The 24,257-nt window shown below is 43.9% G+C and overlaps 1 protein-coding gene and 1 long non-coding RNA gene across 4 annotated transcripts in view; one reads left to right on the forward strand and one right to left on the reverse strand.

Annotated features, from left to right (window-relative positions):
* Window positions 1-24,257, reverse strand: part of KCNH1 (potassium voltage-gated channel subfamily H member 1) — a 236,001-nt gene that overhangs the window by 43,340 nt on the left and 168,404 nt on the right. The gene's annotated exons all lie outside the window — the stretch shown is intronic.
* The window catches only part of LOC307212088, a 181,782-nt gene that overhangs the window by 40,269 nt on the left and 117,256 nt on the right, over window positions 1-24,257 (forward strand). The window lies entirely within an intron of this gene.

A 24,257-nucleotide genomic window follows, 5' to 3' on the forward strand; every position in this document is an offset into this window, starting at 1 on the left:
CCTTCTCTGAGTTTTAAGATTACAGGTTTCTCCGTTACAAAACAAGCTCTTGTGTATTAAACCCTGAGTTACTTTGACAAGATAACTGCCTCGTATTGCTTTCTGTCGGCTGCCTCACTTCTCCCTCTGAAGAAGAAGCCTGGAACCTATGAGAGTTGCTGCTGCATCAACATTAATCTGAAAAGGTGTCGTTTGATTCCTAGTGACCGTAACCAAACATTGACACTGCTATCGCAGGGTACTTGGGCAGGACCTGATTTCAGTCAATGCAGGGAAATGCAATTGATCCATGATATTAAGAGTGCTGCTATCTGTCATATCCCTTGGGCTTGTCTCCCCATCTTTTCCCCAATGTCTGCATAAAAAGCAGTGTTTGCAAAGGGGCACTTCTGTGTGAGCAGTTGCTCATATGTAGGCTAGATCTTTCCGGTGCCAGCCTCAATGGGCAGTGGCATAGTCTCACTGCCCTCTTCTCCATGTCAAACTTTTATGCCTGGGGTATGTCAGAAGGGTACTTGTGGACAGGTGTCAGGAGTTCAGCCTACACTCGAGTAGGACCCTGGCAGAGACACGTGCCCGACTGGCATGTTCTCTCCCTCCTGGTCTTTCATTCGGGAGCTTCAAAAGCTTTCTTCTGCCAGAACATCACAGCGACCGATGCCAACCGACACCAGCACACTTAGGGATCCGCAGGGTTTGCGCACCTTGCGTGACAGACCTCAGCAGCTCAGCATTTTGGCTAATCTACTTTATTTACATATAAACACACACGGAGCACTGCAACATGGCTCCCTCTCTCTCTAGCATTAGACAGCAAAGAGAAAAAGAACAAAGGACAATAGTCCCATTTCACAGAACACAGTAACACAAACATCCTGTCTCTGTCACTTCCCACTCTGTGGAGTCAAAACATATAATGTCATGTGAAAGACAAAAATCCCATGACTGCAATCATGGAGCAGGTAGTGTGGGTTGCCAATGCCTGTGGCAGGACAAGTGTGGCACCCCCTGGTGGACTGGGCAGAGGTCAGTCCCTTTACCAGCCAGTGTCTAATCAATGGAGTCTCTCCTTGCAAATTAGCCCCAACCTGAGAGCAGAGCTAAGGCAGAGAAATGTGAAGCCAGGAACACCACTGTGTCACCTCACCCTCCTATCCTTGCAGCGATGTGCTCTGGGCAACACACATGGCTCCAGCAGTTCCTTCCCGCCTTCCACTCCCTCCATCCTTGGTGGGTAGTGGTGGCGGCGGCAGCAGTGCTCTCCCCTTTCCCTCCCAGGGGAAGGGCGCACATGGGCATCCCTTTGTTGACCACGAGAAGGAAGCACTATCCCTACCCCAGTCCCAATGGCCCCATGCAGCTTGCCTCCTTGCTGTTCCAGCCTCAAAGAGGAAGCCTGGGGGGGGCACCTGGTTGCACTCCTTCATAAATTTGCACCTGGAGCCATGGCCCCCCTAGCCCCCCCACTGCTTGTGGAGCATGGCAAATCCCATTGCAAAATATTGCAAGTGTTGTTATGATTTTATTGACATACCATTGAAAGAATATTCCTGTAGTGAAGATCACTACCCTGCAGTTGAAGTGCAGAACCATAGTTCATGCCAGACTGACTGTGGCTTCAGGTATTCCCTGCTCTTCCCACATATACCTGATCTTATCCTTGTAAGTGACCATACACAGGAGTAGCTGGTATGCTATTCTGTTACCTGAATTTGCTTCAGAATTGAAGGAATGCTATAGATAGGAACATAGGAATATGCTGCCTTACGCTGAGGCAGACATTGGTCCATATTGCTCACTCCTGTCTACACTGGCAGAGGCTGTCCAGTGTAGGGTTTCCTCCCAGCCACACATGGAGACACAGGGGGGCAAACCTGGGACCTTCTGCATGCAAAGTAGATGCTCTAACCACTGAGAGGCGCTCCATTCCTTCCAAGCTCATAAAAATGCCCCCCTTCTTTTGATGCTACAATGAGTGTCGTTGGCGATAAAGAGCAGCAAGAACAGAACATTCTTTTCTTATTTGAAGAGTATCAGACATCTTGCTATGCATATATGATGCGCCCCAGGCAATCTCAAAGGAAATCTAATCATCCAGCATCCTTTTAACATCTGACTAGAGGGCAATCGCTACCCACTCTGGTCAGTGACAGCTATAAATCCCAGGACTGAAGGGTGACAACAATGAACCGAAAATATATCTGACAACTTGCACTCACGCAAGAAACTCCACTACAGAGGTTAACTGCTTAGGAGATGCTGCATCTGGCATAAGAGATGTTTGGCATCATGAACCTTCCCTCCCTGATATTGTATGACAGCAGTAGCATTGAGACACTGCAAGATAAGGAAGTGATGCTTCCTTGGCTTTTAGCTGCTGCTGTATCATTGCACTGTCTCATTTTTAAACCCACACCAATTGAAAATAAAGCAGTATGACTGTTTCCAAACCATTTGCAGGTGCAAACACTAATAAAAGTGATACCATGTATGACTGCCCCAATAGCATCATGAGCACAAATCATCATGAATGTGTAATAAATGGGAATTCAACATTTTACCTTAACTCATGGGAAGTACTTCCATGAAGAGACATGCCCTCTCTACAGCTAGGCAAATCCACATGGATATATTAAAGTAATAAAACACTTAGATTAATGAAAATAACATTAAAAATGCATTATTTGAGGGGAAACTGCTTTGCCAAAAAAATATGTGTATTTTAGGCAGCATTGCATACAAAAGCAGGTATACGAGGAGAAATTCACTGTAAATGGCATGAAGACTTTGTTGAAAAATGGAGGAACTGAATTTAAGACAGGAAAGCTGAATATTTGCCCACCCCTCCCAGAACCACAAGCCCCTTTATGAGTGTGGAACTGTGTGTTTCTTTGGATCCTAGTTGAAACATGTAGCCCAGTCCTTGGTCATATCAAAAACTAAGATGGCAGACTCAGGCCACACTTCTACTTGTCCCATTGCTTTCCCTCAGGAAAATCTGCTGTTTGCTGCTGAACTGGAACAAACGTTAATTGGTTTTTCTGTGGATTGACATTTGTTCTGATTCAGCAGTAAACGGTGGTGTGTTTTTTTCTGGGGGAAATGGCAGGACAAACAAAAAACTTCTCAGATCCGTGACTAGAAAGTAAGGGACAAGCAGAAAACCTCTCAGACCCAGTGGAAATGTAGACAAGGCCTAAGGCCCAAACTAAGCACAGCACTAAATGCAGCACATCAAGTTTCATGTATATTTTCCTCTATACTTTAAATGCCAGTGGCCTGGGGTCCTGACAGGAACAGGACCATGGTTTGGTGGGAAAGTGTTAACTCTTTCCATTATTCTAGCAAAAAATAAAAAGGTAAAGGTAAAGGTACCCCTGCCCGTACGGGCCAGTCTTGACAGACTCTGGGGTTGTGCGCCCATCTCACTTAAGAGGCCAGGGGCCAGCGCTGTCCGGAGACACTTCCGGGTCACGTGGCCAGCGTGACATCGCTGCTCTGGCGAGCCAGAGCCGCACACGGAAACGCCGTTTACCTTCCCGCTGGTAAGCGGTCCCTATTTATCTACTTGCACCCGGAGGTGTTTTCGAACTTCTAGGTTGGCAGGCGCTGGGACCGAGCAGCGGGAGCGCACCCCGCCGCAGGGATTCGAACCGCCGACCTTTCGATCGGCAAGTCCTAGGCACTGAGGCTTTAACCCACAGCGCCACCTGCGTCCCTAGCAAAAAATAAATAATAATAAAAAATCGTCCCTAGCTACTCTCTGGCTTAGAAACTCTAATTTATGTTAATGGCAGCTTCTCTCCTGAGAGAAATGATTTTCATTGTGATCATGAGATTGGGCTGGAGCAGGGGAGGTGGGAAAGGTTAAAATTCCCTTTCTGTGCACTGTGGTCATGGTGCTAACCAGGATACCAGCAACTGGTATTAAAAATATTCTTTAAGAAACCAATCAAACTTCACCCTGACATATTAACCACCAGGCAACACCTGCCCAAAGATAATCTGCCAGCAATCCCTGCTGATTTCAGTGGGATTTAAGAATGGATTATTCTCTGTACTTGAAACTGCTGACAAACATTCCTTTACTTCCTCCCCTGACCTTTCACCAGCTCGATAGACAGTTTCAGCGACTTGCTGTAAACCTGCATAATCAATAGAAAGCTGCTTGAATTATGCCAAATCAGAGGCTGGTGATTTTCTTTACAGGAAGCGTTCTGGCTCCTAACCAAAGGCTACTAAGACCAATGGTGAACTTAAATGCTCTGCCCAGTAAATCAAATTATGGATGTGCAAATACATTTGTTTGCTTTTTTTAAAAAAAGTCCTTGTGAAAATAAACATTTTAGTGTGCATTTCTTCTAACATATTCATTTTGATATTCAGTTTTGCCCAACGTTCATATTTTTACAACTTTCCTCAACATAATGCATTTTTGCATATTATTTTTCACTAATACATGCATGTTCACGCACACAACTTCCACGTAGTATTTGCATTTGTGTACACATTTGTTGGCTGGAGAATCAAATCAGAAAATTTCGGAGGTGTGAAATTTGAAGATGTATTTTGAAGCTATGTTTTGGTTTGTTTATTGTTTCAGAAAGTACAGATTTGGTATGTTCATATTTAAATGCAAAATAAATCAAATCCCTCCCCTACCCCTATACTAAGCTTTGAGTTAACTGCCAGCGCTTCATAGCACAGCTGGGGAAAAGTCTCCTCCTAAAACATCCCTCTCCCCTATGAGAATTGGAGCGCTCCTTTTGGCAGCTGCTAATACGCTGCAACATTTTGTTGCAGGTCTCCACCTGTCATTCTACTGTAAAGAAACTTGCTCCTCAGTGCAGATACTGTTTATCTGCACTTCGAGACGTTTGCCTTGGAGACATACTGTACAAGGCATCAAGCCTTGAAATCGGGAGATGTTTTATAGAGCTGCTTCTTCTCGAAAGCTCCTTGCCTGCAGCTGTCTTCACGTTGCTGTTTCAGTGAAGCGGAGCATGCGAACGCCAACCTCTTTTTGCCATTTCTAAACTTCAGAAGTCAGATCTGAATGCAGTCGGCATCCAGACTCGCTGCACATGGCTTGCCTGACTGCTGACAGTTCTCAACGGGTTATAGTGGTAGTCTTTGGCCAAACTTGAAAAAACTGTGACGTTAATGGATGTTTAACAGCTGGATAGGATTTACTGACTGTGAGTCACTTTATTCAATGAAGTTTTAAACAAAACCCAAAATGCCATTGTGTTTCGATTCACTGTTAAGTGCCACTGCCCACAGCATTTCATCCCAAAACATTTCATACTTTGCAAAAGCATTAATATCATTCTGGCCCAGCAATTTGTCATAGGAGCGGGGGTTTCGATGTACTTCTGTGGCCCCTTTGATTCACACATGGAGATTTGCAGTCTGAAAGAACTGCCCTGTTGATTTAACTTAAGGGGGACTTGGGGGCATGTGATGCTATGCATCTTTAGTGAGGGTTCAGCTGAAGTCAATTATGAGCATCTGTTGGGAACACGGAAGGGAAAAACAGTTTCCCGCCTCCAGGACATCTGCATCATATAACCTTTGCTATTACCTCTTTGTTGTCTGAGCCCTGGACACTCATTTCTGTTCAGAAAGCACCAAGCAAACCGCATTCTGCACCAGCTGAAGTTTCTGAACTGTCTTCAGAGGCAGCCCTACGTATGGGGGAAATAGGTTGGGCTTTCTCTACAACGGACATGTCCAATGCATCAGTCACGATCGACCAGTCGATCCTGGGACGAATTCTGGTTGAACACCACCTGCCCTCTACTGAAGACGTACTTGAGCAGCCTCGTCTTGAGCTCCTCATGGCAGGAGGGGCTGTTTTGACGCTGCACACCCACACACCCACCCCTACCTGTCAGTGCCCATCATCCATCCCGGCCATGTCGGGGGAAGCAGGCAGCACGCGCCCATCCACCCTGCACCCATCCCGCCCCCTCGGGGGAAGCAGCCAGCACCCTGCACCCATCCCTGTGTGGTAGATCACTGCCAGTTTTTATATTAGATTGGAGATTACAGCCTACTTCAAGTTGGACATGCCTGCTCTACAATATGTTTCAAAACATCCTGCTTTTGATAGAACTACAGTCCAAATATGTTTTGTTTCCCACCCACCCCCTCATCGTAGCCTAATGCATCTGTGCGGTGTGGCAGCCTACAAGAAAGACAAATAAACAAAGCGATTGTTCTGTTGTATCACTGTTGCCCAGGCGAGAGATCTCATTTGGAAAGGCGATGCCTGAGACGCAATATCATTTTGTCGATTTGCACAAAACCCGCGATTGCATAATAAGAGAGAGAAAAAGACGTACTGACTCCTGCTCAGATTGATTATTATTTGTGAAAGCAATTACAACCCTTAGCAGAATCAGGAAATTTGTAAATGGACTGTGTGTAATAATTCAGGTCTGATGGAGGGCGAATGAAGGAAGGACATCTTGCTCCATAAATACAGTATGTTACAGACTTGACTCAAGAACCAAAGCTGGGCTCAGAAATGATAAGGAAGGGCATGAGAAAGCTTAGGCCAGGGGTAGGCAACCTAAGGCCCGGGGGCTGGATGCGGCCCAATCGCCTTCTCAATCCGGCCCATGGACGGTCTGGGAATCAGTGTGTTTTTACATGAGTAGAATGTCCCCTTTTATTTAAAATGCATCTCTGGGTTTTTTGTGGGGCATAGGAATTTGTTCATATATTTTTTTCCAAATATAGTCCAGCCCATCACATGGTCTGAGGGACGGTGGACTGGCCCACGGCTGAAAAAGGTTGCTGACCCCTGGCTTAGGCATACTGGTATCATCACCAAAGTAACTCAAGTGTCAAGTGCAATGCAAGACCACATAGGCCCTGACCCTTCTGCACCCCTGGCATTATGTCCAAAAAGGAAGCTATGTTGAGAGAATTCACAAATACTGATGCTGTGAAGATCAATAGTTTTGCAGCTGCTAAAGGAAAAAGAGTTTGCGTTGGACAAGTGTCCCAAACAGGCAGGAATCTTGTAAATACTGCTGCAAATAAAGCAACAGGTCAGTGGTTTGAGCTTTGGTGCAATTAATCCAGTTGTGCTCCTAATTTATGAAAGTGAACGGAGGAAAGATCCCAAGTAATTCTATGGGGCAATAGGAGGAGCTGATCTGAAGGAGAAAATATTAATGGGATGATAGATTTCTTAAGAAGATGCTGGGATATGATGATGGTGGGTTGTGGTACCAAGGGTTCGCAATGGTGGGGGGCAGGAATGTTCATCCCCTCAGCATGCTCAATTCCAATAGGCTCTGCTGCTCGGAAGAGAGTGTTGGCACACAAAGTCATACTGAGTTTCATGCAGTATTACAAACTGTTCCTAATTGTGGTGTTGCTCCACCATAAATGCTAACATTTTAGTCTTGTTGCTCTTGTTTCAAGGCACTGAGGGCATAGCAGCCCTTATCTGTAAGATATTTTTTGCCTTCTTTGGTTTCTGTTTTGCTTTTTCCTGTTACTCTCCCTCCGCTGTTGCCTGGAAGCAGCCATTCCATTAGACTGCTGCAGAGTGGAAGACCAAGGTTTAAAGATCAACCCCTTTTGTCTTCTCCCCCTTAACTGTTTACACCCCAGCTGCTCCTACTAAGAACTCTGCAACTTAAAAAAGTAGTGCCTGGGTTTGCCTTTTTCCTCCTCTCTCCTTTTTCCCCTTTCCTTTTGTGTGGTGTCTTTTAGATTGTAAGCCTGAGGGGCAGAGTAAAAATGCATTAAGCGAATAAATAGTAAACAATGCTCTGAATGCACATGGCACAGAGCATCACCAGAAGACACACCATACAATCCTACTGCTGAAGCTAAGTAGGTCTAATCCCATACACTGTCTGGACAGGAGACAGCATGGAACCCAGAGGTAAGCCTTTCCGGAAAATGCTTGCACTGAAATGCTTGTGCTGCTGGAATTATTGGAATAACATAATGCTGAATTCCTCCCTATCATTTAAACAGAGAAGGGATCCTGCCTGCTCTTTGACCATACATTTCCTGCTTACCCTGAGAGCCTCAAATTCCCATGGAACAGGACTGGCACTGCCTGGGTAGTGGTGGGACATTTCAAGGCTCCAGATCTCCTTTACTACAGTTCCATAGCTTTAAACTGAACTAGGGACCAGAGAGCATTTCAAATAGCAGACTGTCCTCTGTAAAATAGGACACATGGTCACTCTGGAAAGAAGGCTGTTATGCATGCTCAATTTCCATATCTTGGGGAAAAGGGGTGTGTCTGGGAAAATACCCAAGGGTCACCTGAGAAGGCAGGCTAATGTGTGTTCAGGCAGGTGGGAGGGAATAGGCAGGTGACAATCTACTCTGGGAAGCCTTTGAGGGATGCCAGCTCTTTAAAAGCAGGTGTTATCATGGAAAAATATTGAGAGAAGGTAGACTGTCCTTGATCGTACCTCTTGCTGGCAAGGAAACAGGATGAAAATTGCTAGGTTTGCCAGCCAGGGGAGGTACCCGGCTGGTTTTTAGATTGCTCCCCATGACTTATTCCAGCTCAGAAAGACCTGTATGACCCTTGTGGGAGATGCTGTGTGCTTTGGAGAGATTGCTGCTATTTTAGTTGTTATAGCAACTTACGGGTTCTACCATCCAAGAGGTTTAGTTTTGCTAAAACAGGGACTGTTCGACACGGCTGCCTAAATCCCCTGAAAGCAGTGTCAACTAGGGCCTGTAGAAAGGCTAAGCTTCATAGCAAAGAGCAATTTTGAATTTTCCCGAGGCAAATCTGAAGCTAAACCACTTAGAAGCCACTTGGGCATATTAAACAAACAAAACAAATCATGCCCTTATAAGCCCACATTACAGATCCAACACCGCAGTAGCATACCCATGAATATCTAAGGTAGATCTGGTAAGGTGAAGTCTTGATGTTCAGGTCTTCTATGACAACATGCTCAAAAGGAACCCAACACTACTTGAATAAATCTGTTACGTAGACTGTTCCTAGTCCTAACATTTGTTCCTAGCACTAGGTATGCACAAGCAAATCATTGGTTTTATTAACCACTGGTTGGAACGGCAAAGGAGGTGGAATTTCAACACGCAACTTTGGGTCGCCCCCCTCAGCCCCGTTCTAAATTAAGAGTGGTGGGCCTCCCGATACCAGTGCAATCATTAGACTGCCTGTACCAGTCCCTATTTGCCGATCATATAGGATCTATATGAGCAGTTGGGCACCTTACCGGGAAAAGATAGACATAATATTTTACAAGGACAGGAAGAAACATCATGGACAGAATAATTTCCACACACAGGAAGAACAAGGATATAGTTTGAATGCTTCACCTGTAGATTTATAAATCATTTAATGTGTTGATATGAATGAAAGTTGTTAAAATTGCAGTTGTTGTATAAGGGATTGTTATTTTGTCAGGAGGGTAATTGAAATTAATAAGATTTTGGAATGCAGAAATAAAGTAAATCCTCAAACCATCAATTCTAGCATGCGAGGGGCCACCTAAATTATATAATTTGGCATCTGAATGATTGGTATTAGTGACTGTAATTTGGCATTGTTATGAGGCTCTTACTGGATTATTGTAATTGAAAACTAATAAAAATTATTATCACAAAAAAAGCACTCACAGGACGATAGAGGATGCTGAAGGGATGGGGGTCAGTGCACAGGAACGAGAGCATCAGGACTTTCACCAGAGCCAGAGGGGTCCCCATCTTCCTGAACACAGTGGGCTCTGTGGCAAAAGGAGTAGTGGGAGGTGCACTCTAGGAGGCTGAGGCAGGCAAGGGTCCACAGCCCAGCTCACTAGCTGGCCAGGTGGGGCAAGCTAGCTCTGGGAGGAGGTGTGGGATTCTCTTTGGGGCTGTGCTTGTACAGGATTGACCTCCAGCTGCCTTGACACCTGGATTGGCGGCAGAGGTGGGAACCCGGCTGGACTTTTGACTTTGGGCTTATTGGGCTGCTGGACTATGTGCTAGCATCGGCTGTGGGATTGTGTACGTCGGCGGGACTTGCCACCGGGTACCCCTGGTGGTTCGGGACACTCACAAGCATAAAACACAATGCGATTTTTGAAAAAGAACACCAGAAAACAACTTCCAGGGCCTCGGCGTAGTGTAGAGCCAGTGTGGTGTAGTGGTTAAGAGTGGTGGACTTGTAATCTGGTGAACTGGGTTCGCTTCCCTGCTCCTCCACATGCAGCTGCTGGGTGACCTTGGGCCAGTCACACTTCTTTGAAGTCTCTCAGCCTCACTCACCTCACAGAGTGTTTGTTGTGGGGGAGGAAGGGAAAGGAGAATGTTAGCCGCTTTGAGACTCCTTCGGGTAGTGATAAAATGGGATATCAAATCCAAACTCTTCTTCTTCTTCTCTCCCATTCAGATTTTCAAAGCACAGGGAATCTCTGGATTTAGGGAAGCATGGAACAGGAGTTGTTGGAGGAGGGGGAATTAAAGGAGGTGTGAGGGGTTCATGAGCCACATTAAGCCAAAGCGTGGACATGTCCCTAGTCTAAGTAAACAGAGGAATAAAGCCAATTCACCAAAACATTGCATAACACATTATTATTATTAGCTACTCATACAACTACTACTACAGATATGGGAATCACTGACAGTGGAATGAGTGTACTTGAGACTGGGGAGGGGGCTTCCAATGCATGTTCACGCTACATGCCTTGATTGTAAGAAAAGGGTTTCTGTTTCCTGGCCTGTTGCTGACCTAATCCTGAGAATTTGGCTGGAACCATCTGAGGCAAAAAGAGGCCTTCTGGCATCACCCAGCCAGGCCTTGGCAACACAAATCTTGAGAGTGGCCTTATCCAAGAGCATGTCGCAGATAATATTTGTTTTTAGTGGCAACCAACCAACCTGGCAATAATAAGGGAAAGCCGAAGACGAGGCATTCTGACATCAAACCAGGAGCTTCAAGAGCTTAGGGCCATAGCTGTGAACTTTTCCCTTTTCGTGCGAGGAATCCTATTTGGAATAAGGGAATTTCCCTTAAAAAGGGGGAAACGTTGACAGCTACGCTTAGGGCAGACCCGGAGAGAAAAAATCTTTTCCCTCCTCAGTGCCAGACTTCCCCAACCACTTCTCTCCCAAGTGCTAGCTACTCCAGTCTTGGCACACAACGTAATCCTCATGCTGCCTACCATGTCATGGCTAAAGTCTTTGAGGGCAGAAACTGGAAAGTTCTGGAAAATTCTATAAGATTCTAGAAGGTTCGTTTCTGTTGCAAATACTGTTTTGACAAATTCCTGCACTCAGTGAATTGCGCTCTCTCTCTCTCTCTCTCTCTCTCTCTCTCTCGTTTGTACCTCATGTCTGAAGTCCCCCCACCCCTGAAGTTTTTGTTTGTTGGACTGCACCCTCTGTCAACCCCATGCAGCATGATCAGTGTTGAGGGTGTTGGGAGTGCAACAACAGAGATCATTCAGGGTACAGCTTAAGGATCAAGTATGTTAGTATTGAAGTCAAGCAGCCAAGAGAGAGATGAGGGGAGGTGGGACAGGCTGGCATGATGTTTCCTGATCAAGCATGTGCTCTGATTGGCTGTGTGGTTCTGAGGGAATTTTCCTCTTTATGTTTGGTTGAATGCTTGCCTGCTATGTGGAAGGCGGGGCGGGGGGGGAGAGAAAACCTCTCTGTTCCTTTTCCCACAAATTATAAACTTTGTTCAGTTTCCTCAGTAAAATGTTGCCAGAATTCCCCCCCCCTCTGCTTTTGAAGTGATTTTGCTAGCACCTGGATGGTGGGAAATAAAATCCAACATTTAGAGGGCACCAGCTTGGGAAAGGCTACTCTGTGGGTTCACCTTTCTGTTTTAACTCTGCCCACGCTTCTTTCAAGTAAGTCCGCATGACCCAACCATTTCACAGGATTCGTTTTTTTTAATTAACAATAGTTTCCCTGCACCTTCCCTTAAAATCGTGGCAGAAGCCATGATGAACGAGCGCTGTAAAGAAAGCAAATATTGCCAGCTTCAATGTCAGGATAAATGAAGGCAATTTAGAAGCTGGAAATTGATTGCAAACATTAAGTTTCCATATTAAAACTGCAAAATGAGTTAAATGAATTAAAAATAAAAGGAGTGTAGTAAAGATTTTTTAATGTCAAGGAGATGTATATTTGAAGTGGGGATTTTAAGAGCAGGGGAAGAATTGTATTACCAACCACCACCAAAAAGTTAATCTGCTAAATCTCTCCCCAGCCCCTTTATTGGACGTGTAGCACTTTGCAACGTGCTTTACCATTATGAAGTCCTCTCCTATGACAATCCCATGCGGACTGTTCTTGCCCAGTGTTTTCTGTCAATATTAACTGCAATGTCAATTTCGCACCGTCTTCCATTTCCAGGGCCGCCAGCATTGTCTGGTAGCCAAGCATCTCTTGAAGAAAGCTAGTAATTATGAGGCGTCTCTGGCAAAACAACAATCTGAGCCCCTGACAAATCATACATTAATCACTGCTCCCATTTGAAATATTCGGCGTGCCGCCTAGACTAGACAAATCCATCTTGCACTATATATAAAAGTGCCAGAACTTAAAACCAGGGTCCCTTTCCACTTTACATTTTGTGGTATGAGACTCACAGCGTTGGCATTCCCATGGGGTTTGCAAGTCGTGGCTGTTTAAATATCATCATCACCACCACCACTGAGGTCCAGTATACCTGAAGGAGCATCTCCACCCCCATCATTCAGCCCAGACACTGAGGTCCAGCTCTGAGGGTCTTCTGGTGGTTCCCTCACTGTGAGAAGTAAAGTTACAGGGAACCAAGCAGAGGGCCTTCTCAGCGGTAGCACCCTCCCTGTGGAACGCCATCCCATCAGATGTCAAGGAGATAAAGAACTACACAATTTTTAGAAGGCATCTGAAGGCAGCCCTGTATCGGGAAGTTTTTAACGTTCAACGTTTTATTATGTTTTTTATATTCTGCTGGAAGCCGTCCAGAGTGGCTTGGGAAACCCAACCAGATGGGCGGGGTATAATAATAATAATAATAATAATAATAATAATAATAATAATAATACAGTGTTTTAAAACACTGTCTCAAGGTGATTCACATGGTGGGATTCACATAGTTAAAAGAAGAAGAAGAAGAGAAAAAGAGTTTGGATTTGATATCCCGCCTCCCTTTAAGGACTCCCTTTAAGGAGTCTCAAAGCGGCTAACCTCCTTTCCCTTCCTCCCCCACAACAAACACTCTGTGAGTTGAGTGGGGCTGAGAGACTTCAAAGAAGTGTGACTGGCCCAAGGTCACCCAGCAGCTGCATGTGGAGGAGCGGGGACGCGAACCCGGTTCACCAGATTACAAGACTACCCCTCTTAATCACTACACCACACTGGCTCTCCATAGAAGCAACAGATACATTGAAAGCAAGACTCAAAACCTAACAAGTGAGCACTTGTGATAACGACCCTTTTAGCTGGGAAAGTCTGTGGGCTCATTTGCGCCTGGGCCACAATTATCCTCCTGCATGAAAAGAAGGGAGACTGCACTTGAACCTGTTCAGTTGACCTAAGGGGATAAAGTAGATTTGTGTGAGAGAAGCTGGTCCCCGGCTAGTGTTTTTCTATTAAGTATTTATTAAACATTAGTTTGAGCATTTAACATTAGAAAAAGTTATACACCCTATAATAGGTACTTAAGCAACATCCGTGAAAATGTATGAAATGGCTTTATTATGAGCATCACATTTCCCTTGTAGGGAAGCAAATTGAACATGACTCCTGTTATCTAACATTACTGTGAAACGTGTACAGCGGGCAGCCTTAAAAACCTGGACCTTAATTTCAGTCTCTGTGGCTTAATCACTTCACTGTTCTGCATATCTGCACTAATTCTCATTTAAAGATTTCTGATGGGCAAAGTTCAACCTGCATATCACCCATAAGCAAGCTGTGCACGAACCAGCATAAAGAGCTATTAATATGCAAGATAATCATGATATATGCAAGGTCATAACATCATCTGATGCTTGCAACACAGAACAAGATGACCCACGAATAGATGCAGATATGGGTATTTGAGATAAATTGGAGTTGGATGGCAGAACATCTGCTCAGTTTATTCTACGTAAAAGAGCTTCTTGGTTCTTCAGAATCCAAATCAGGATATTTTAAAGAGGTTAAGAGATATAGAACATCCTAACATCAACATTTGCAGGAAAATATCAAGAGGGGAAAAACAATTTTAGTCATCACCAGGTATTCAGAGTTCTTTGTTATTATCAAAGCAAACTCCCTGAAGGTGAGAAGTTCCAGGGAAATGTTATTCTTAAATTTTATTTCTTTATTAAATTTGTATACTTCCCTTCATCAATAGATCTCAGGGCAGTTCACAGCATAAAACATATTTGCACTTGATTTTGGGAGGGTGAGTTAATGCTATTACTTATTTGATCTTGGGAATACCTGTTTCATTGAATAGGGAGAAGTTCTTTCTGTCTTTCTTAATACTAAACTCAGCTTCATTCAATGAAGCTGTATGTTGGAAGAATCAGGAGAGGCAAAAGAAAATACTCTTTCACACAGTTGGAACACACGACATCCTCATCCGCTGACACTGTAATGGACTACTGGTGGAGTAAATCAGATGTTCAGTGCAAATCTCCTGGTTTTTAATTAACCAGAGACAGTGTTTATTTTTTTTGAGGGGAATATAACCCCAGCATAAGCATTGTTGGCAACTGCGGCACCATGGATGAGATCTGAATAGCTTATGGAAATGGATTGTCCTATTCTACCATCCATCTTGCTTGGAGCCACTAGCTCAGGCAGAGCAGATAGGCGACAGAATTGATGGTGATGCTGAGTCTGGGATAACCAGCCTCATATAACCAACATGCTTAAGTCTAGTTGATGCATAAATGAGTTAATACCACGGAGTAAGCTGTCCTGCCAGGCTTAGTGAGGTCATTTCCCCTTACCTTGGGAGGAATTGATTGTTCAACCTCCAGTCTACCTGATTCACTCAGCATGTGAAGCTGTTTGCTCCAGCTTCGCCTCATGGCTCTAACAAGCCACTCAAGTTCCTCTACCAATAATTTAAGAACTTTCATCTTTGGAACTTAACCAGATTTTAATGCCTATGCAACTGTTTGAAGGAGGCAGTGGTAAAACCACTCCTTAAGAAACCTTTATTGGATTCAGAGAACCTAGCTAACTACCAGCCAGTTACTAATCTCCTGTTCCTGAGCAAGGTTCTGGAGCGAGTGGTCGCAGGCCAGATTCAGGTGCTTTTGGAAGAAAGTGGTTTTCTGGATCCATTTCAGTTGGGGTTTAGGCCAAGTTTTGGCACAGAAACTGCTTTGGTTGCCCTGTATGATATTGCTCAAACTAGCACTAACAGCCTATTGATCCAACAAGCCTCAAGGTTACTGAGCTAAGAACTCAATTATCCCAGCGTTGTAGCCCGCAAGAAAGACAATGGCAAAGATTTAGGCTACAATAACATAGATTGAATACCTCCCATTATTATCATGCTAGTGTCATTGTACCAGGAACCTACATCATGTTACCTTGCCACAACTTTTATGAAGTACTCATTATACATGAATTTTCACACTTTTCACACTTTGGGGTGCTAATCAGCAGGGCACAATAATTGTATGGAGGAAAATGCCACAAGACTTCTCATAGTTAAGGCACCCTGTGCGATCTATCAAAATTTGCTTCCTTCCAGGAGCTGTACCTCAAATCAATGTCATGGGCCTAGGCTCTTCGTGTCTTCCAGCCCTTCGTGATGCCGTGCCACAGCACTGCTGATTCAATTGACAGCAGATGATAAGTAGCAGCAAAGAGACAGACTGACAAGCTTTCTAACAAGTCTAATGACTACACCTGACAACGAGGAAAGGTCAACAGAAAAGCCAGTTCTCCGGCGCTGAACCAGAATCAAGTGGCAGCTTTCAACCCTACCTGTCCTCTGTATCAAACAGACAGGTGGCAATGGCTGTAAGCAAAACACCTGCTGCTCCTTTGCTATAACACTTGCATTTGCCAAGGTCTTGGCTCTGAGTGGTGATAGATGTCAGCTTCTGTTTTTAATGAGGCTGAGCGTGGCATGACTAACAGCACCACCCACATCAGAAAAACCTTCTTAAAGAATGCCCCAATAATCCTAATTCTAAACCTACCAACATCACCATTATTTATCATGGGGGTTCAGTGGGTCACAGTTGCAACTCTTGTACTTTATGAGCCCAGTTCTTAAGGGTGTAAAATGTATAAATTGATCAATTGCATATTCAGTGGCCAAAGAGAAGACCTGATAGCATGCACCTGAAAATAGGTTGAGGTTTCATCATCGTCAGAGCTAGCCCTGCAATGAATTTAATATACAGCTGTTCCTTAAATACTGAATGAAGAATCAGCACACAAATAGAAGTGAGGAAGGGTAATAGTAATAATAATAACTGGAGTCAGTTATTTTTCTGCTACAGCTATTAGACCATTAGCCATTATTAAACCACTCTTAAATTGTTCTATCTTCTTCCCCTGTGGCTATTAATTGGGGGCAGTGACACCATCAAAAGACTCTTAAATGATAAGTGAGAGATATTTTGCCCTTGGAGTGTTAACAAGAGTACAGGCAATGGAGGTAGTTCTACTTTTTGCCCTGCTCTCTAGTTCTCTAGCTCCTTTCTCCTCTTTTTGGACAATACCACACTTTCCCTTTGCAAGCAGGCGGGATATGTTACATGGTCACTCTACTCACAGTAACTGATGCAGAAACTCATCCGTACAACCTTAGTTATTCAGCAGCAAACCGGCTAAAACCTCCTGTAAATCATCAATGTCACCTGTGCCACAAACACAATGCCAGAGATCATAAAGTGTCTCTACAAATCTGTCATCTAAGACAGCAGATAGCATTAATTGAAGCCTGAATAATGAGAAAAAATTATCTCAGGGGGAATTAACTTATAGTCCCTGTATATTTAAGTATAGAGTAATCTTGGTTGAAGTCAGAAATGAAAAAATCCCACTGGATTACAAAAAAATTTTTTTAACCTGTTGGTTTTTTTTTAATGTAACCTTTGGAAGTCAGAATCTTGGCCCCTAAAAATAATTTACAAGAAATATCCAGTCTGTTGAATCACCAACTCCTCTGGCGGTGAGTTCTCCTCCCCCAAAGTTTCTGTCAAATTGCTCCTTCAAAAGAAAACTAATCAGCTCTTATATATATATATGACATGAACTATGTAACCAAACGTATCCTTTAGGATTTTCGGCTGTCTTCACTACCTATTTCCCAGTTTTAGGTCTGTTGGCAACGAATGCAAAGATGGCATTCTGCCTTCCTATTTATAGAATTTGGAAATTGCCATTACTCTCTAATAGTTTATCACAACAGGCAGGATAGTGCACCTTCTGTGCAGTCCAAAAGCTGCATGCCAGGCAGGAGAAAAGGCTAGGGCTTCAGTGGCAATGGCTCTACGTGCTCTCCCATCACGATGTGTCAAAGCCCTTTCATTCTTTAGGCTTGAACTGCCTCCCATATCTGGAGCGCATTATGCTTCTACTTGTGCTCATGGCTGGGCGGCTGAATGGAAATAATGCTTGTGTTCACTCTAAGCACTGACTCCTTATTGAATCAGCCTGGGAATCTGGAAGTTGGGCTGTGCTTAAGGGGAGAGTGCACAATTCAATCACCAGGACAGGGTGCAACAGATAACTGCTTGATCAGGGAATGAGTCACTCCGTTATAAATTTTGTGTAATGCTGGTGGTCAACAAAAGAGGCTTAAAGACTCTCTCAAGACAAATCTAAAAAAATGTAGTATAAACACTGGCAGTTGGGAAATACTGGCCTGCAACTGCTCCAATCAGAGAACAGCCTTTACCAAAGGTGTCGTGGATTTTGAAGATGCTAATAATAATAATAATAATAATAATTTACTATTTATACCCCACCCATCTGGCTGAGTTTCCCCAGCCACTCTGGGCGGCTCCCAATCAAGTGTTAAAAACAGTACAGCATTAAATATTAAAAACTTCCCTAAACAGGGCTGCCTTCAGATGTCTTTTAAAGATAGGATAGCTGCTTATTTCCTTCACATCTGAAGGGAGGGTGAAACTCAGAACGAAAGGGAGAAACACGCTAAGAGGAAGGCACATTCGGCAAACCCTCACCGAGATTCATCTTCCGCCCAGAAACCTATGTGCCTACTGTGGAAGGACGCGTGGATCCAGAATTGGCCTCCACAGTCACTTGTAGACTCATGGTTAAGACTGTGTTCATGGAAGACAATCTCTTCCTTTGTTGGGGGAAATATTTTACAAAGTCTCACTACACCATTCAAACCTCACTCAAGCAGTCCTCCATGCCTTCAATTATCCCTCCCAAATTCACCTGAAGCAACTTATTTCACCCTGCCACATGGTAGAGCCGGCTGTTGCTCTCAGATGTGTTTGATGTTCATGATGGCTGGAAGCAGCAAATGATAAAAGCTGATGGAGCGGCAACAGAAAAAAGAGAGCCTCCCCCCCTTAACTGCAGTAAAATTCCCTATCATTAGAGAGAAGAGAGGAAATATTCATTTAATTCAAAAAGCCCATCCATCATTGCTACGACATGCCCACTCACCAATTATCTACAGCTACAATGTCCATACAATTGAACTTGGGGAAAAGTAAGACTGTCTAGATTAGTTTTGCAACATAATTAGCAAGCTAAAATAATCCCTCTCCCATCATCTAATGATTTCAAAGACATCACTGCAAAATGACATTATGCCTTCTTTCCAACTTTGAATTTGCTTTATTTTTGTTTTGAAGCTGCTGGTTAAAAATAAAGCTAGAAGTGTAACTCCTCAGATCACTGCAGGTTGCAGAAGTAATTATCTGCCTTCCAACTAATACAGAGATTTATTTGGTTCTCCTGTTGCCTAATTACTTCTGCCTAACTGGATCTTTCAGTCACCTGCAGAGGTGTGAAATGGCTCTTTCCTCCCATAAATATATACACTCCTTCCATGGATGCATCAGAGACAGCTGTGGTCCAAATGTAAGGACAATGGGGCACATGATACAGAGCAGGGATGAGGAACCCTTTTCAGCCCAGGGTCACATTCCCTCCTGGACAATCTTTGAGGGGCCACATGCCAGGAGTGGGCAGGGCCAAAGACCGAAGCAAGCAGACCAATGAATGCAAATTTTGCCTGCACAGTAAGCTAGTTTCTACATGCATATCACTCTATGCCCCATCCAGACTAGTAAGATTCTTCAATAATACATTCCAGCCAGGCAAAAACATTCAAGTAAGGTGTGGAGCAAGGCCAGTGAGGGGTGTGGCCTGGAGAGAAAGGGTGTGGCTAAGGATGGAGCATAGGCCTCTGGGTCTAACCTTCCCAACTCCTGATATGGAGTTTTTGTGAAGCAGTATGGTGTACATGGATTCTTAGACCTGTTTATTCCTGGACCAGTATGGCGTACAGTGGTACCTCGGGTTAAGTACTTAATTCGTTACGGAGGTCCGTTCTTAACCTGAAACTGTTCATAACCTGAAGAACCACTTTAGCTAATGGGGCCTCCTGCTGCTGCTGCCGCCGCGCTGCCGGAGCACGATTTCTGTTCTCATCCTGAAGCAAAGTTCTTAACCTTAAGCGCTATTTCTGGGTTAGCGGAGTCTGTAACCTGAAGCGTATGTAACCTGAAGCGTCTGTAACCCAAGGCACCACTGTACATAGATTCCTGGAGTATTCCTTGTGGCCTCATCTGAAATCCATCCAAGATAAGAGTGTGGAGCTCTGACAAGGAGATATGGGACTGAATCAGCACCATTAGGCCAGAGTTCTTTGCATGCCATTTTTTAATGCTTACCTAATCTGGAAACCTCTGTTCACCCTGAACTGCACTATTTGCTGATTTAACCTAGGACGGATCTACACTCATGGTTTATCATGTTAAGGAAGGGTTAAGGAATTATTTTCGTAACACAGATGGACAGATTACGTTTTGCTTGTAACGTTAATAGTGCGTTACTAAAATGTGACACCAGAGGGTAATGCAGAACAACGAGGAACTGGCAAAACGGGAAGTGCATTGTTACGGACAAGACAAAGCAAGAAACTTTTTTTAATTTACCAGTATGCCCTGTGACATTTTAGAACGATATATCTAATATCGTTCTAATAATATTAAAAAGGTCAGTGTCGATCCAGCCCTAGACTCAGAAGATTAGACATCTATTCTGAAAATTTTGGTCCCAATTATTTGTCCAGAATGGATGGTCAAGAATACAATATTAGATGAATACCTTTTTATAGGAACCCGTTGTCAAGCCACTCTTATAAACCTGTCCCATGCGCAAAACATCAAGGCAACCCCAAACATAGTAGTGATTGCTTTTGGGTGATTAGTGCTGGCCCAGCACATTTGGCTTCCTGAGATGGAGTCCAAACAGTATCTCTTTACTATGGCCAACACCTTTAAACAGCCGGAAAAACATATGAAGAGCCCTGCTGGATCTGACCAAAGGTCCATCTAGTCCACCATTTGGTTCTCACAGTGGCCAACCAGATGCTTGTGGGAAGCCTGCAAGCAAGATCTTTCATTTCCCCGCTTACGATTTCCAGTAACTGGTATTCAGAGGCACAATGCCTCCAACAGTGATAGCAAAACAAAGGCATTGTGGCAGGTAGAGCTGTACCCTCCATGCATTTATCTGATCCTCTTTCAAAGCCAGCCAAGGTGTGGGATGTAAACACAGGAGCAGTCAATGACAACATTCCTAGAGTGTACATGTTAGAACATGGGGAGGGATGTCTGTCCAGCAAGCAGGTAAACTTCCTGGGGACGGACTTCCTCCGCATGTGACCAGAGGTGGGTGTGGCCTCACCTGTGCAGGTAATGATAAAAGCACAGGGCAGGCAGCCACTCTCTCTCATCTCTCTTGCCTCTTGCCTCTCTCTGCCATCTTCCTTCAATGAGGAAACATCTAAGGATGCCCTCTTGGCTCTCAGCCAAGAGAGGACAGTACTATCTTCCTATAAGATAGTTTCTAAGTGCATGTAACCTTTTTAAGCCTGCCTACCTTCTGGGATCATATTGTGAACAGAACGTGAGTAAACTCTTTTATACTTTTATAAAGACTGTGTCGTGTCTTGCATTTTAAGAGGGAACAAAGGGGAAATTACCAGAGTAATTATTATAGAGGTTCTAGCGAACCTGTGCACACGTTACCGTTGCGAACTTAAAGGGGAATGTCTATAAACTCTGCTGATATTTTGGGAACTTGTTAGCACAAGTTGGATAAGGATATAATTAGTCAATATATCCTCTCCTGCACCCCAGAACATTCCCACACAAGGCAGTGCTCATTGCTACGTCTTGTGAGAGTGAATTCTATGGTTTACCTATGTGCTATGTGAATTACTTCCTTATGCCCACCCCAAATCTTCCCACATTCAGCTTCACTGGATGTCCTTAGTATTTTGAGAGGGAGAACAACCAGCATCAACAAGGTTGGCTTAACACAACCCCAAAGAGTACTTTGGGGCAGGGTGTTCTTTGCTTTGTAAAGACCAAATTCTACATGCCTGGAGCCATGACATGGTTCCTTCCCAGCCATCACTTATACAGTCATCTTCTGCAGACTTTTATTCAGGAAGTGCTCCTGGTCCGATCAAAATGATACTCTCGGTGTTCTATGGCTGCCAGTCATCATGATGCATTCAAATTTTGTTTTTGGTATTCACAAGGGAGCTAGATCATAAGGCTCCTGCGGATGTATTCAGCAAAAACACCTGCTGACAGCTTGAATGGCAGATTGGTTCTAAGCAGAACATTGAACACTTCCAGAAATAGCAGGCTAGAAAGTAGACACTCAGATGGCACCATAGATAAATGGCAAAAGTTGAAACTCAGAACTGACCATTGGTGGGAGAGGGGGCATCAGTCTTAAAGCCTGACTATTCGTTTATTTGTTCCGATCATAAATTAGACTAGAGAACAAATGCATTTATGGAAGGGCAGGTTCACAAATGTTCAGCATTTGTTGACTATAGTTTCAGGTGATGGCTCTCTCTTGTTTAAATGACTCACAGCAGATTAATCTGCAGAAATACTATTCAGCGTTATAGCAAACACAATGCTTTTCAATAAAAACAATAGGAACTGTTCCATATTTAGCTGAAAACTCTATAGTGTTCAGATGTTGCATAGGGATTATCCATTTACTATGTGCTGTGAATAAAAAATGGCAATGGATTCAAGTTGAATGAATTCTTTAAAAATATTGTATTTCCCTTTCCAAAGTGGGGGTGGGGTGTGTGACTTAACATTTGGGTTTCTGAAATCTCATTTTCTGGGACTTTACTGTGAAAATGTTCCTCTACAATTGGCAAAACCTTCCAGCTTCTGATAACAATGGCCACATTCTAGAGGACCAATTAGGTTTTCATTAGTTTAAACCAGGGGGCTGGATAATAAGCTGCTTTTCTCTCTGTCTCCCTCCTCCTCCTCTCTGTTTCATTAGCCTTGGCCTGATTAGTTTGTTAAATGCCTGATATGATGAAAGTTCAGATTTGAAGTACTTCTTCAGTTTGCTGCTCAGAAATTATGTTTGGAAAACTGTTTGTTCTGTAAGTTTCAAGGATACTTGAAACTCCATTACACAAAAGCCATATGAAAAACACATACACAGAGAGGGAGAGGGAGAGAGTTGGTTGTTAAAGAATTGTTGTACTGGGGGGGGGGGGGATCCCCTGTGTGACCTGACAAATTTTGCATATAACAATAGCATTGACTAGTCTGCCACCTACTGGCAAGGAAATTGGAACTGCCAAAACAATAAATTATTTTTTCCTTTCCATCAATCTAGCACAAGTTTCATGTTCTCTTCTCAACTGTTTTATTCAGACACCCCTTCTTCTTTGACCAAACTTGCTATTTTGGCATCTTTAATTGCATAAATTACTCTTAAAACATATCCCCTTTTCACCCTTAATTCACCTAAATGCTTCTCTTTCATCTTCAATACCCTTCATCTCTATTTTTCTCTGTATACATTTGCCTATATCGACCCTATTAATAACGTTAGAAACAGCAAAGAAATCACTTTGAAGTCTTTGCTTTGTCAGTTCTCACCAAAATAGTTCTTCCTTGATCTGTGATTGTACCTTTAATCAGGGAGGAACATAACCATTCTTATTGCCCTATATTAGGCAGAAAGCTTCCTTTCAAAGCTAAAATGGGCCATTTGAACATGATTCTCCATAAGATCGAATTGCTGAACAGGTTTCCTGAAATGTCTGTAAATGAATGATTAAGACTGGAGTTTTCCAATGTGACCAGCATGCTAACTAACACAAGGCAGCTGTGCAGACCGTTCAGGTCCGTTGTCCTGCTTTTCACATGAGAACCATGAGGGTTGAATCCAAAGTCACATGAAGCAAATTCAGCTTGTGAGTTGAGGACCCGCCACCCGCAAAGGATAATAATAATACACAAAGACATTATTTTAGGTTAAGGGGCAAAATAAGGCCACAACTTTATTGGTTGCAGCATGTGAGTAGTATTGGCTTAGGCATTGGATAAAACAGCAATACATGACTCCACCCCGCTCAGCAGGGAGTCATTTCAGGGTTAACAACCAGTGGGAGGAGCTTGTTGATGCAAATACAACTGGAAGCTTCCCCATGACGTCACCGGGGGTCATGCCATGGCCCTAGCCACCAGCAGGGCATCGGACAGGATCCACGACCACCGGATACCTTTAACAGAATACCCCAAAGGGGAGGGGTAGATGATGGCTCATACCCGATCCTCCAACACAGCACACCAGTTCCAATACCTAACCAACAACTTCTGCTTGTGCAATGAGACTCCCAAGGCAAACACACCACAGTCTGTTCTGGGGTGCCCCTAACCCCCGGGGCAGATCTGGGTATGGTGCATAGCATGCACGGGGGGAGCAGAGGAGGGAAAATCTCATTGTGCAAGTCGAAATCATTTCATTCATACAGTTGCTTAGTTTGGAATCTAGTTCAATACAGTGGTACCTCAGGTTACAGACGCTTCAAGTTACAGACTTCGCTAACCCAGAAATAGTACCTCGGGTTAAGAACTTTGCTTCAGGATGAGAACAGAAATCGTGCTCCGGCAGCGTGGAAGCAGCAGGAGGCCCTATTAGCTAAAGTGGTACCTCAGGTTAAGAACAGTTTCAGGTTAAGAACGGACCTCCAGAACAAATTAAGTTCTTAACCCGCAGAAAACCAAAAGGTTCCAAATGCT

This window comes from Podarcis cretensis (genome assembly GCF_951804945.1).
Source record: "Podarcis cretensis genome assembly, chromosome: 3".
Classification (NCBI taxonomy): Eukaryota; Metazoa; Chordata; class Lepidosauria; order Squamata; family Lacertidae; genus Podarcis; species Podarcis cretensis.